We start from the raw sequence: 12,548 nt of genomic DNA, 5'->3' as shown, positions 1-12,548 counted from the left end.
TCAGACTTTAACTGCTGAACCAAGGTGAAGGTGGTGCACAGAACTTCTAGCTTCCAGCTCGTCATTTCCACTTCAAAGACAAAACCAGGACTGGTCACAGAACAGCCCAGTTGTGGGCCAGGGTTCCCTATGTAGTTCCTGCAGATTTCTGGATGCAGTGGAAGACCGAGCATTTACACCAATGATAGGGCATAGGCACTCGAATTATAGAGTGCCCACATACCACCCACACAGAGCTATCTCAAGTCTATGTGGAGCATGGACTTGCAGTCAAATATTTAAGTTCTCTCAACACCACACGGATTTTCATTCTTTTACAAAAGGGAAAATAAGCCAAGTTTGCGTGATTTATGCATTATGGGCACCTGCTTGCAGCTTCCACCTCTGCTGGGAGAGTTAACTGCTGCAGAAAGACGTCAGTATTTATAGAGCTTGGCTGTGGGAAAAGAAAAAAAAAAAGTTGCTTGGATGCAGCCTTCCTGGGCTTTTAAAGGCTTGTATCAAAGAAACAATGGAAGGATAAAATTTAAAAGATATGAAAAATGATGAAGTAGTTTTTGAAAGGAAGAACTAAGGGAAATAGAAAGTAAATGAAGTTCAAAGCAAACAGTTGCTGGAGGTGATGACGGCTGGTTTGTTTTAAACTACAGATCTCTACTTGAATTTTAATTCATTCAAACCCTTTTTACCATGGACAATTTGCCTGACAAAAGTTCATAATGCTTCATCCCTGAAGCATGGAAGGATATCCAATGAATAAAAGCAGGAGAGCCTGCAGGAAAGCCTTTCATTTCCTCTGTCCCAGAAATCCTAATCCTGCAGGAGAGCAAAGTAAAGGCTGGTATGTATCTTTTTAAAGAACATTTATTAATGTTATGCATCTAAATGACAGGGTGGACAGGATTTTTTCTTTGCTTACTTTTGTTTTTAACATTCAATGTCATTTTTTATGCTCATCGCTTTTTTTTTTTTTTTTAATATGTATGGACCAAGAATTGGGGCAATACCAGAGCCAAGTTAAAAATGAAATTGGGAAAAAAAAAAAAAAAAAGGTAACCATTTTCAAACACAAGATGCAGTAACAGGGAGTCTCCAGATATGCAGAGAGACCTCTAATTCTGCTTTCACAGTGGATTTTACCTACAATGCCTACCTGTACATTTAAACAAGCATAAGTTAATGTTACCATATCCCCCTGTTACATAAAGGCAAAATAAGAAACTGTCTTCTTTCCTTAAATTTAAGGAAGCTGTACAACACTTTGAAAATGGGGTAGGGATATTCTTTCCCTGACCTAGCTTTATCCTTCTTCTAGTAGGAATTACATTAAATTAAATTGGTCTGCAAACATAAAACTCTACTTGAAGACATCCTGCGAGTTGCAAACACCGGTCTGTGTTAGAGAGGAAGCTGCTTGTAAATATCCATGGCTTTCCTAGCTGGAAGTTCAGGATGAACTGAGGTAACCTTGAGAGGTCTGATGACTCAGTAATAAGGTAGTATCAGGTCAGGTCAATGAAAATGCTTTTCCTCAACTTGACTTGGGTGTCTGTTTTTACAAGGCTTTCTTGGTATAGAGATCTCTGTAGCAAAGCCAATGTTTTCTTGACTGAAATATGTTATTTCAAGCATTCTGAAAATAAAAAGAAGGGTTTTCAAGTGGATGTATCTGGTAAAATTACCTTCTTTGGTATTTCAGTAATTCGATGCTTTCCAACAATCAAAAAAAAAAAAATGTAGAAAAATTCCTGTCTGATGCTAATTGTCCTGCTCTGACATTCAGTCCCAAGGATTTTGATTATTCATACCTATTCTTTATTGAAATGGACTGGATTCTGCTCACTTTTTGCTTATTGACACTTATTTTTAGACATTGAGAGAAGGAAATTGCTTATTACTCCTGTATCTGTAAGTAACAAATAAGTTTAATTTCTGCAGAAGTTAAATTTCTTCTTGGACATGAGATGTATGTGAATCACCATCTTTCTCTCTCACATATGTGACTGACTTTTGATTGCATTTGAAACTAAGCTGCTCCTTCATCCCTGATGCTGTGCAGAAAGCAGCTACAATGCCCTGAGGGCTGCCAAAGCCTATTCCATATAATCTTGAAACCAGAAGTTGCTGACCGAGCTGCCTGAAGTGTGGCAAAGGTAATGGCAGCAGAAAAGAAACAGGTTTTGTTGCTGGAATCTTTGAAAACTTTCTTGCTTACTATTTTTTTTTTTTTATTTTCAGAGGCCCAAATTTTCAGCAAATGAATAGCTATGCTGGACAAACTACATATTATGAGTATAACTTTCCAGCAGTACCTTCCTACTCCACCCAAGCACTGGGTGGTTTTCTCTTCAGTCTGAAATGCTGAGCCTGTTGGAATGTAAGGATTTTTAATTATGGAACTGACTTTTCTTACTAATTACAAATCTTTATTTTTAGTTAAAAAAGAGGGTGATATTAGTCAGCAGAGGATGTATTTAGGGGATTGGGTGAATACACTTTGCAAACCGCAATGTAAAAGAGCTTTGTGGAAAAGGCAATGTAATGATACGTTTCTATTGAACTTTGATGTGTATGGCTTCAAAGAATGAGGATGTTTGGGCAGCAGCAAGTGTGTTTCTCTTAGATGTAATAAGACAACATCCATACCCATTTCGTCTGACTTCAAAGGACATAAATCCTACAAAATAAGGAAGGCAAACCAGCTCTTTTACAGTGCAAAGTAGTTAATTTGTCAGTCAAACTTTGAGCATTATTGCATATATGAAACTAGAACAGCGGAACTTGCCCGAGCTTGGTAGGTGGGTACACAGACGAGATCAGCTTGCAGGTAGGGGCTAGCTGCTTCATGAATTTTCCTGTTGCTGTCAAGTTGGTTAAATCTGATTGCCTTCTACAGTGAGATAATTGGCTTGGTGAATAAAGGGAAGGCAGTGGATATTGTTTACCTTGAGTTTAGCAAGGCTTTTGATGCAGTCTCCCATAGCATCTGTATCCAAATTGAGATAGTATGGACCGAAGGGCTCCAAGGTGAATGAAAACAACAAGGTTAATGAAAAGCTGGCTGAGTTCAAAGAGTAATGGCTGGCAGCTCAAAGACCAGCTGGTGGCTAGTTAATAGTGGCATTCCTCCAGCAGTGGTCAGTGCTGGGGCCAAGATTAATTTTTTTTCAGCATGCACCCTTAAACACTTTGTTGGTGGCTAAATTGGGAAGAATGGCTGATACGCTGGATGGCAGGGGTGCTGGTTAAAGGGATCTAGACAGAAATGGGGTGACAGAAACCTCACTATGTTTAACAAAGGCAAATGCATCTGGAAGAGGATGAACTGGGGATTGACTTGCTGGGGAGCAGCTTTGAAGATAATGACCCAGGGTCTGTGTGGACAGCAAGTAGAACATGAGCTGGCAATGTGAACTTGCAGCAGTGAAGGCAAACTGTACTGGGCTGTGTTAGTGAGAGCACAGTCAGCAGGCAGAGAGAAGGGATTTTTGCCCACTCTTCAGCTCTTTCAGATGTCCATTTTGGGCCGTTCAGGTCAAGATCAAGACCAGAGTGTGTAAATGGATGGGCCACAAAGAAATTAGGGAGCTGACGCACGTGCTGTAGGTCGAGTGATCTGGATCTGCTCATCTTGAGCAAAGAGGTTGTTCTGTGTTTGCCATCAAAATTGAGCGTGGGATTTAGTCCGCTAAGGCTGACGCTGTGGTATATGGTGTTCACACAGACCAGCTCCACTGTTAGTGTCACAGCAGATGGCAGCTTACTTCCCAGTCTCACCACAGGTAGTTAAGCTAATTAGGCTGCATAGAGTAATTTTTCTTTAAAACACACATCACAGATCTGACATGATTTTTTTTTTGAGTTAAATTGTAAGCTATATTCTTGTCATTAATCAGACACTTTAAAACATTGATGAAGAAGTGAGTAAAGTTATTTAGGCAGGAGATTTCTACAGGGCCTATGATGAAATATAACTTCAGGAAGGAAAGATTAGAGTTGGAAAAAAAAGTTAAAATGGAATAATATTGATGATAATATAATAGGTAGAGGAGTTACAAGAACATTTAATACGAAATTAAGGATCCTCTTTATGTCTGTTTCATTTATCAGAGAATGGTACAATGTATTCTTTAATATATACATGATATAAAATTATTCTATGATTCTTTATTAGGAGTAATCTGCAAAGTATATGCTTATAGAAGGGGTTACTTACAGTGCTCAGGTGTCAAAATGTATTTTCTCATCATCTGACACGAGATGAAAACACAAAGCAGTGAGAGGCATCTGTACAACTGCGCAGCAAGCAGCTCCCTTTGTGCTTTCAGAAATGGTTCTCCAGGAGCTGACGCAGCGCAATCTCACCCCATCACCTGGGCAGTCGGTTTCTGGCTGGCTGGATGACCAGGAGGGCTGCTTGTGAAGCACTTGTAGATTTATCGCAGGAATCCGAACGTCCTGTGAGTTTGGAAACTGCGCCTTGCTGATACAAGTTTCTTCACAGACAAAACGGATCATTTTTTTTTTACTGGTGCACAGCAGCCTAAGACTGGACTTCGGAAAGACCCAAATCAAGAGCTCACAGATTCCAGAATAGTGTGCCAAAGTAGACAGAATATTACATTTTCATTTTAAAGTGTTGCTATTTTAGACGTTAGGCACAGTTCCTTACATCCTGATAAGATCTGCAGCAGCAGGTTGGCCAGAAGTCCCTCTGTCGGAGCATGGGTGCTACAAAAACAAAGCCAAAGCATTCAGCCTAGCAGTTTTAACTGTTTTAATTTTAAAGGCAATGCCTATATTGTAGAACATGTGAAAATTCAGCAGTGCCGAGCCCTGGCATTACTCTGCTTCCATAGACTGGAACCATTTCTGCACGTGCCCTTTGTAAGTGCCCCCATCAAAAGAATCTGCTGTTCCTGCGGGCCCAGCAATGAAAGTGATTCCACTTAAAATTGTCATACCAGAGTCAAGACTATGTTCAAATGCTTTGCTTAGAAAATCAAATGACCTCTGTTGCGTCAAGCCTCTTTTGAAATAGTAAAACTTAGTAATTTGCCAGGGTAGGCATGCTTTTAGGCTTTGCCTGCCCCGAGTTGGGAAGTAAATTGTGGGACAGGTGGACATGGCTGAACTGGCTGCACCACGATGACCTCGAAGTCCAAGCACTGTGCTTGTGGCGGCATGGGCTCCAGCAGAAACCAGACACCCCACTACGGACTTGAGCTTTTGACCGATTTCCTCCGACTGCCGAAATCTGCTACAGTGTTTTCTCAGGCATGCCCCGAATGCCTCCACATAACGATCTGTGTGCGGCCTCAGACATTTGGAAGTAATTCCATTTCTCACTGTATACTTGAGGCTTGATTGTTGTCATCGGGGACTATTTGTATGAGCACTGCTGCAGACCAGGCTCTTCAAACTCCCTCTTCAACCTTTTCTCCTACCAAGGAATTTGACCAGCCATTCTACTTCTGAACCAAAGTAACAATGGAGAAAAATAAAGACATTTTTACACCTGTCCTTATTTACGGGATGACTCTAGTGAGTTAGTGAAACCAAATGCTTTTCTGCTATGCACAGACCCAAGGCTGTAAGGTTACCCACAGAAAAAGACCAATGTGACCAATCTTTACAGTGCACTGCCCTGTCCATAGGATAAGACAGGGTCTTTAGAAAGGCTGCCTTGTTCATTAATTAGCTCAGGAATGATGAAGTCAATATGCAGATACAACACCATCAGATACTCTTAATGAATTGAGCAGTATAAGAAACAGTGGATAACACTGTAGGACCAGCAAGAGAAATCCTTTTTACCAGAAGGGCTCCCAGTATATTCTGCCTTCGTATCCAGCGTGTGTTGGACATTGTAATTAAAATATTGTTCTCGATTGTTGTGTTTTGGAAATTAACTTTTTCCATTAAAAAAAGCGCAAAACTATTGTTCTCACTGGTTGAGCCATAACTACATGAACCTATGACTGAGGGGAAACCTGGACCAACAAACCAAACGTTGGGGTAGTATTGCTCCCATACAGTTAAGGAAATGTGGGGAATCAGTTATATTCTTAGAATATCAAGTTAAAATTCATTCAGAGGAGTCTAACAATATCCTAAGCGTGGTTCTTGCTTTTCAGCTTTCCCCATTCATCCAAATCTTGAATCACAGTGCTGAGATGGAAAACAGAATTATTTATTTTGGCAAAATTTTCTGGAAGAGATAAAACCAATAGCCAGATCACACTCAAAGAGGCCTTTACCTGGGAAGTTCTCTCTTCTCCCGAGTCAACATATATTGGTTTATCATTGATTTTTACTTCTGGACTGCTCTTCAGAGCTTGGAGGTTGGGTTTTCTTGGTTGACAAACCTTGGTGGGTGAACTCCCTCCCAGTAGTGCTAGCCAGAACAGCTGGCCAGCTGCAAAATGCATGTATTCAGTAAGGCTCCGGTTAACTGCTGTAGCAATTTCAGCAGTTAATTAAGTCCCTGCTTGGGAGCTGACTTACATCTTGATACTTGGCAGTATTTATTTGTACTTAATGTTATGGTAGTGGACTTTGCAAGAAAAACAGTTGAGTCTCTGTAATTTTCCATTCCTAAAATACACGTTTTAAAATTACCTGCGTTATTTAGGAATATACCCTGGGTCTTTTATTATTCCCAAACAAGGCACAAGGGCTTCAGCTCTTTCTCTAGATGACTGACTAAACAATCACATTGAAATCTCATGATGAACTAAGACCACTGGACTTCTTTAATCTGTAGAATGCTTCTAAAAATATTTATTTCATGTGAACTTTGCAAGTTATCCTGTAAGGTGTTTAAGCAGGAACTTATAGAATGAATTAAACAAACAAACAAAAAAAAAAACCACAAAGCTCCTCTTTTCCTAAGAAACATTTCCGATGAAGCCTGTTTTCCTACATGTTTGTGTTTTAAATACTATCCCAAAAGTGTCATGAAAGGGATTTATCCCCTTGTTTTACAAGGGAACCTCAGGGGGCTCTAACTTGGGGCTGTCTTCTCTTCCAACCTGTGCATTCACAAAAGTTGCAGGAGCACAGTACCTTAGTGACCTGCTCTCTCACAAGGTCTCTCAAATGTGGCTGAAATCAGTCCCTGGAACCAGATGTGCCTGGGGACACAGATGTCACAGTGCACCTCGTAGGACCTTGACGTCCTATAATGAATAAATCCTCTGTGCTATACTCACGATGGGTCTGTATGTGTCATTCCTAATTTACTGGCTTGACTGTGGAGGGGAATTTAACTGACTTTCAAGACATGGAGAGGACATTCATCTTCTGTAACTCTTAGGGAATTAACGATGTGTTAAAGACCTTGTTACTGGTGAGCTTTTCTAAGAGAATGCTGTTATTTGCATTTAAGTGCATCCTTGTGCTGTTGCTATTACTTCTAGTTCATTGAGACGCATGATGTATCTTTAATGGAAACATCTGAACGCAAATTTGATTTGATAATCCCAGTCAAATATTTCACATTAAGTGAATACTGAATCGATTTATTATTATTATTGCTAAGGGATTCCAGGTTCCTCCTCATATATGTTTTTCCTCTGTAAGCTGTCTGTGCTAGTCACTATTAAGAAGAATCCTTTCTATGGAACAAATGCAAAATAGATTTTATATTTCTCAGCACTTCTGAGAAGTATCTGATTTTCAAAATAATTGTTACTTACATTAGAATTTGTGTGATACAATGGTTTGGCTAGTGCTCAAAACTACTCAGAATACTGAGAAAAAATGTTATCAAAAGACAAAATGTCAGGCAGTGTGATTCCTATAGGAGTAAATAAGAGTTTTTTTCCATTGAGTTAATGAGAAATGAATCAAGCTCTATGCTAATGTTGTAGCAGGCTGGCAATCAAGCATTGTTAACACCAAGTTACTCTTGTCCATCTCTTGGCACTCCGTCCACATGCACAACAGTACATCTGCAGAATGGCTGTTAGCACGTACTGTCTTTCACCTTGATTTTCTTCTGCACCTCTGCTTTATGAGTAAGCAGGATTAGATAGTTGTAATGCACAACTTGAAACTCAGCTTTTCATATTCTAGAGTTTTCTTGCAGTTTTTTTTTTTTTAACTTAAACACTAAGTATTTTACTGCAATCTTATATTTCCATATACTTTTCACAGTCTAGAATCAGGCTGACAAAGATGAGAAGCTACCTGCAGAAGTTGTTTTGTCTCCAGTCTTTTTCATTCAGTAATATTTCCTTTTCTGTTCTAGACTTTTTATGTTAAGCAATGTAAAAAAGTACTGGACTTAGTGTAGAATATGCATCAAGAAGTCCCTCTTGGCAGAAAGAAAGTGTAACACTGGCAGCCGGAGCTTTAAGGACCAGTCATCATCTCTTCTGGCTCTGTTAGGCTGTGTTCTCTGCCTCTGTAGGTCTATCAGCATTTACACTCCTTTAATTATGTCACTGCTTGAGCGAGTAAAAGTGAAATGAAATGGAGCTGCTTTGCTGTTAAATCCTTCCCTTTCCCCTACCACTTCAACAAACCAAGACCCATTTTCTCCCACTTTACTCTCTGATTTCCATTTCTTTCCCCTGTGTCAGCCCTTGGAAGAGCAGCCTGGTGTCCAGGCTCTGCTCACCAGTCAACGTGTGCCATAAAAGTGAGCAAGTGGTGGATCTCCAGGTGCACTTGCACCATGGTACACGGCTGGTAGTGCAAGATTTAAGTGGTTTTGTATGCTCTCTCTTAAAACGTTCGTCCTGTCCTTGGCTCCTTGAGGAGGGGAATTAACATGGATATTTGCTTGCAAAGAAACCAAGCTCAGCAAAAATGCCCAAAGCAGGGTGTGGCTTGCACGCCCTTGCTGGATGCCTTTGGGCTTTGCTCGTGTGACTGATGGGCTTTGACAGCCATCTAGTGGCTGGGAGTTTTTTTTTTTTTTTTTCCTTCAGTAATGTGTACAACTTCAGTGTTGTCGGAGCTGGGCCTGGGTATGTCAGTGCATGATGTGATTTCTACTTACAAAGAGTTGATGCTTGGTCTCTGAATATGATGATTTGATATATCAGCTGGGGATGACTTTTGACTTCTGGTTGAACAGTTCTTTCATGCTAAAATGATATTCCAACAGATCAATGTATGACAGAAAAAAAAATCACATTGTAGTCATGGTGCCTTTCATTGAAAACCTCTTTCAGAAAGGTCCTTTTGTACAAGCACACGAATGTCTTTAAATTTTTCATAGGGTATTTTTCGTACCTTGCCTTTTGTGTTTGCAGGCTGCTTTGAGACTCATTTTCCCTGACTCACATGGATCAGTGACCCTGTGGATTCTGTAGTCAGGTCCAATAGCAATAATAGTTGTACTTCTGGTTGGTGAGAAAGGAATTTGTTAATGGACTACCACATCATTTTGCCACATTAACAATTTCTGGAGTCCTTCAGCATCTTGTGTTACAACTGCAGAGGTAGAAAGAACATGTGAAACAAATACTTTGTTACTCGGTCTCTATAATTAAAAAAACTTGTTCGTTTCCAAGCCAGGGAAGAAACAGAATAGTACAATTTCCTTTGCTGCTTTTCTTGGTCTGGGTATGGATGGATAACAGGCCTACAGTTTGGATCTGACAGTGAAAAGTCAAAAGGTGCTTGTGGGATGAGTTGGAGGTGCAGTATCTGCTCTCTGCAGGTTACTCTTAGTGTAGCACAGTCACAGCCCAAAGGAAAACTAGAGACAGCAAACGTGATAAAAAAGAGTTAAAATAAAAAATACATTTACTTTTCTTTTAAAGTTATCAGTGTATCTGCAATCTGAGAGGAAGTCAGACTTCTTAATATATTTCCAGAAGTGAGTATGTGCTTATTTTCCCCCTCTCTTTCCCTGCCCGTCTCTTCCCCAGCCACTGAGCAGGGCTCTGGCAGAAGCTAGTCACCACCTGGCGCAGCTCCGATTTGCCAAAGCAGTTGCTGTGTGGTTTATTTGAAGTCATGACAGAATGCTGACTTTGGGCTCGGTAACTCAGAAATTTCATTTATGCAAACTGCTGCTCTGGAACAGCACAGCGAGTTCTACTGGTGATACGTTAAGGAAGACACAGACCATATGCCAGACATCTGGGGGAAAAAGGCTAAATATGTCAGACAGCGCGTTATGTCATGCACACAAGGGAGAAGTGAGAAGAGTGCTTTTCAAAATGCCTTCTGCAGTTTGGAAAGTGATTCTCACAGTATCCTAAATGGGCTGTGCACCACACTTGGTTGATGTCTTTACTTCACACTGAAAACATTTCCTCCCGAGCTTCTGTGGCACCCCTTTGAGTTGTTTTGTCAGTGTATGTGATGAACCAGTTGAAGAGAGGAGATGACCTGGTATAAATTTGGATTTCAGTTTCTGTTGGAAAGCTGCAGAAGCTGATGATGGCAGGCAACAGTTAATGACACATCTGCTCCGTTTCTCTGAGCTTTGACATTGATGGAGTAACAGGACTTGAGTTAAGGCATGAAGCTGAAATCCTAAATCTGTTCCTGTTTATTGCTTTGTGATTTTCTGTTTACATCTGGTTCAAGTTAGGGCAGAAATGCATAGAACAGTGAAGCTGACCTTGTGCTTAGTGCTGTTAATTGTTATGCTAATAACAGGTTTTCTTAAAAAATGCTGATAGGGATCTTTGACTACTGGGATGCACCCAGAATATATATGTAGAGCTACCTCTGTTCCCAGTCTTTCTTTGGTTCAAAATTAGAGCTGTTTGGGAATCTCCAGACCAAGATTTTAACCAGACTGTTCCAGTTCCAAAGACATTTTTGATAGAAGGGTTTCTGTGGTCAGCTGGAGTTGCCACCCAGAATAAGATTAATCCTTGCCACGGTATCCCAAGGTCAGGAGAGTTGTTTGGAGCACAGGAAGCTGCGTCTGAGAGCTCTGCTGCCTATGGCTCTGAGGAGGGAATCTTGGCACTGGGGTTTTTGGGTTGCACGTTTGGGACCCATTGCCTGGGGACTGTCTGGGGACGGTTCATTCCTTCTGCTGGAGCTTGGGTTGGGTGGAGCTTTAGAGGATGAAATATTCATTAGGCCAAAGTGAAAAAGTCTCTTTTTTGTTGATAGGGCATTTAAAAAATGTTGGACAACCAAAGAATTTTTTTTCTTAAAGTGTATTTTATTTTAAAATTGTATTTTATTTTTAGGAGGAGATTATTGCTTCATTATTTAAAAAAAACAACTCCCCCTCCTCCCCGCCCCCAAACCAAAACCAACCCAAAACAAAAAACTACAGATATCTGGACTGTTTGCTTACATACCTAAAGGGATAGTTATGTTCCCCTCAAATAGGGAAATTTTTGAAAATTTTAAGTTTTCTCAGAACAAAAAAAAAAAAGAGAGAGAGAAGAGAATTCAACCTAGAGAAGTCGTTCTGTCTTGGTGACAGTAGATTGGAAAACTACATTGAACTGCATTGAATAGATTTCTAAATGGAATTAATGGAATTCAAGAAAAAGAAATAAAGGGTAGATAGGATAAAAAGGATGCATAACTTTAGTAAAATAGGACGAGCTCCATACAAACATGAGAAATACATAGATAGGACATTCGTTTAGTCAGTAGATGCTGCACCTATATAAATGGCCACGTAGGACGTTCTTTTATGTATAGTTCAGATATTTAAGAGGTATTTTGTGTATAGTTAACATATATCAATAGCAATGAATTATGCATGCGCTGGTGTCCTGTTGTCCTATTTGGAAGATTTCACCCTCCATGCTGATATTACCTTATGCCAAGGTCCTAATAAATGATTTTTTTTTTCTTTTTCCACCAAACATTCTACCATGTCTGTTCCACACTATTGTAAGTCTGGCTGTGTAAAGTACTTGCAGCAGGGAGCAGGTAGCACTTTTTTATTCTTTACAAAAGTATCACAGGTTCCTTTTTCCCAGAAAATGCCCTAATGCCCTGTGGGCAAACATTGCAGAGAGCTGGCATGTGGCAGGAGTTTGTCAATGCAGAGTTAGTACCTCACTGAGCAGAAAGGCACCCAGACTCCTAAGGCAATATACATTTGAGACCATGTGGTGGGGTTGTGCCTCTCCACAACAACTCCATTTTACTTCCCCTTGACTGAGAAATAAGGTGGTAAAATAAGAAAGACATTTAAGATGACTGGTATTTAATATGGTGGTTATATATTAACTTCAGCTATGCTGGTGGACTGTTTTCTTCATGTATGTGGTGCTGCTTTTCATCTCCAGACCTGCTCTTTCCTCATCCTCATCCTAATACTCCTTTGATTTCACAGTTGGAAAATGCTTTACATATCCTCACTCTTTTTCCAGGAGAAGACGGTGAAGAAATCGCCTGCACTCAGAATGGCCAGATGTACCTGAACAGGGATATTTGGAAGCCCTCGCCTTGCCAAATTTGTGTCTGTGACAACGGAGCTATTCTTTGCGATGAAATCCAGTGTCAAGATGTGCTGGAGTGTGAGAACCCACAGGTGCCCCCAGGGGAGTGCTGTCCTGTGTGTCCCCATACGACACGAGATTTTGACAACGGCATTGGTA

General features: G+C 40.4%; 1 long non-coding RNA gene across 1 annotated transcript; it reads left to right on the top strand.

Moving 5' to 3' along the window:
• Positions 1 to 847: 847 nt before the first annotated feature.
• LOC310902063 lies at positions 848 to 12,548 on the top strand. The gene is made up of 2 exons (XR_014586453.1): positions 848 to 2,377; positions 12,321 to 12,548. It is a non-coding gene; the product is annotated as an uncharacterized lncRNA (long non-coding RNA).

Source organism: Anser anser, assembly GCF_964211835.1.
Source record: "Anser anser genome assembly, chromosome: 6".
In the NCBI taxonomy this organism is placed as follows: Eukaryota; Metazoa; Chordata; class Aves; order Anseriformes; family Anatidae; genus Anser; species Anser anser.
Note: the sequence above shows the minus strand (reverse complement) of the source record. Positions and strands in the feature narration are given on the sequence as shown.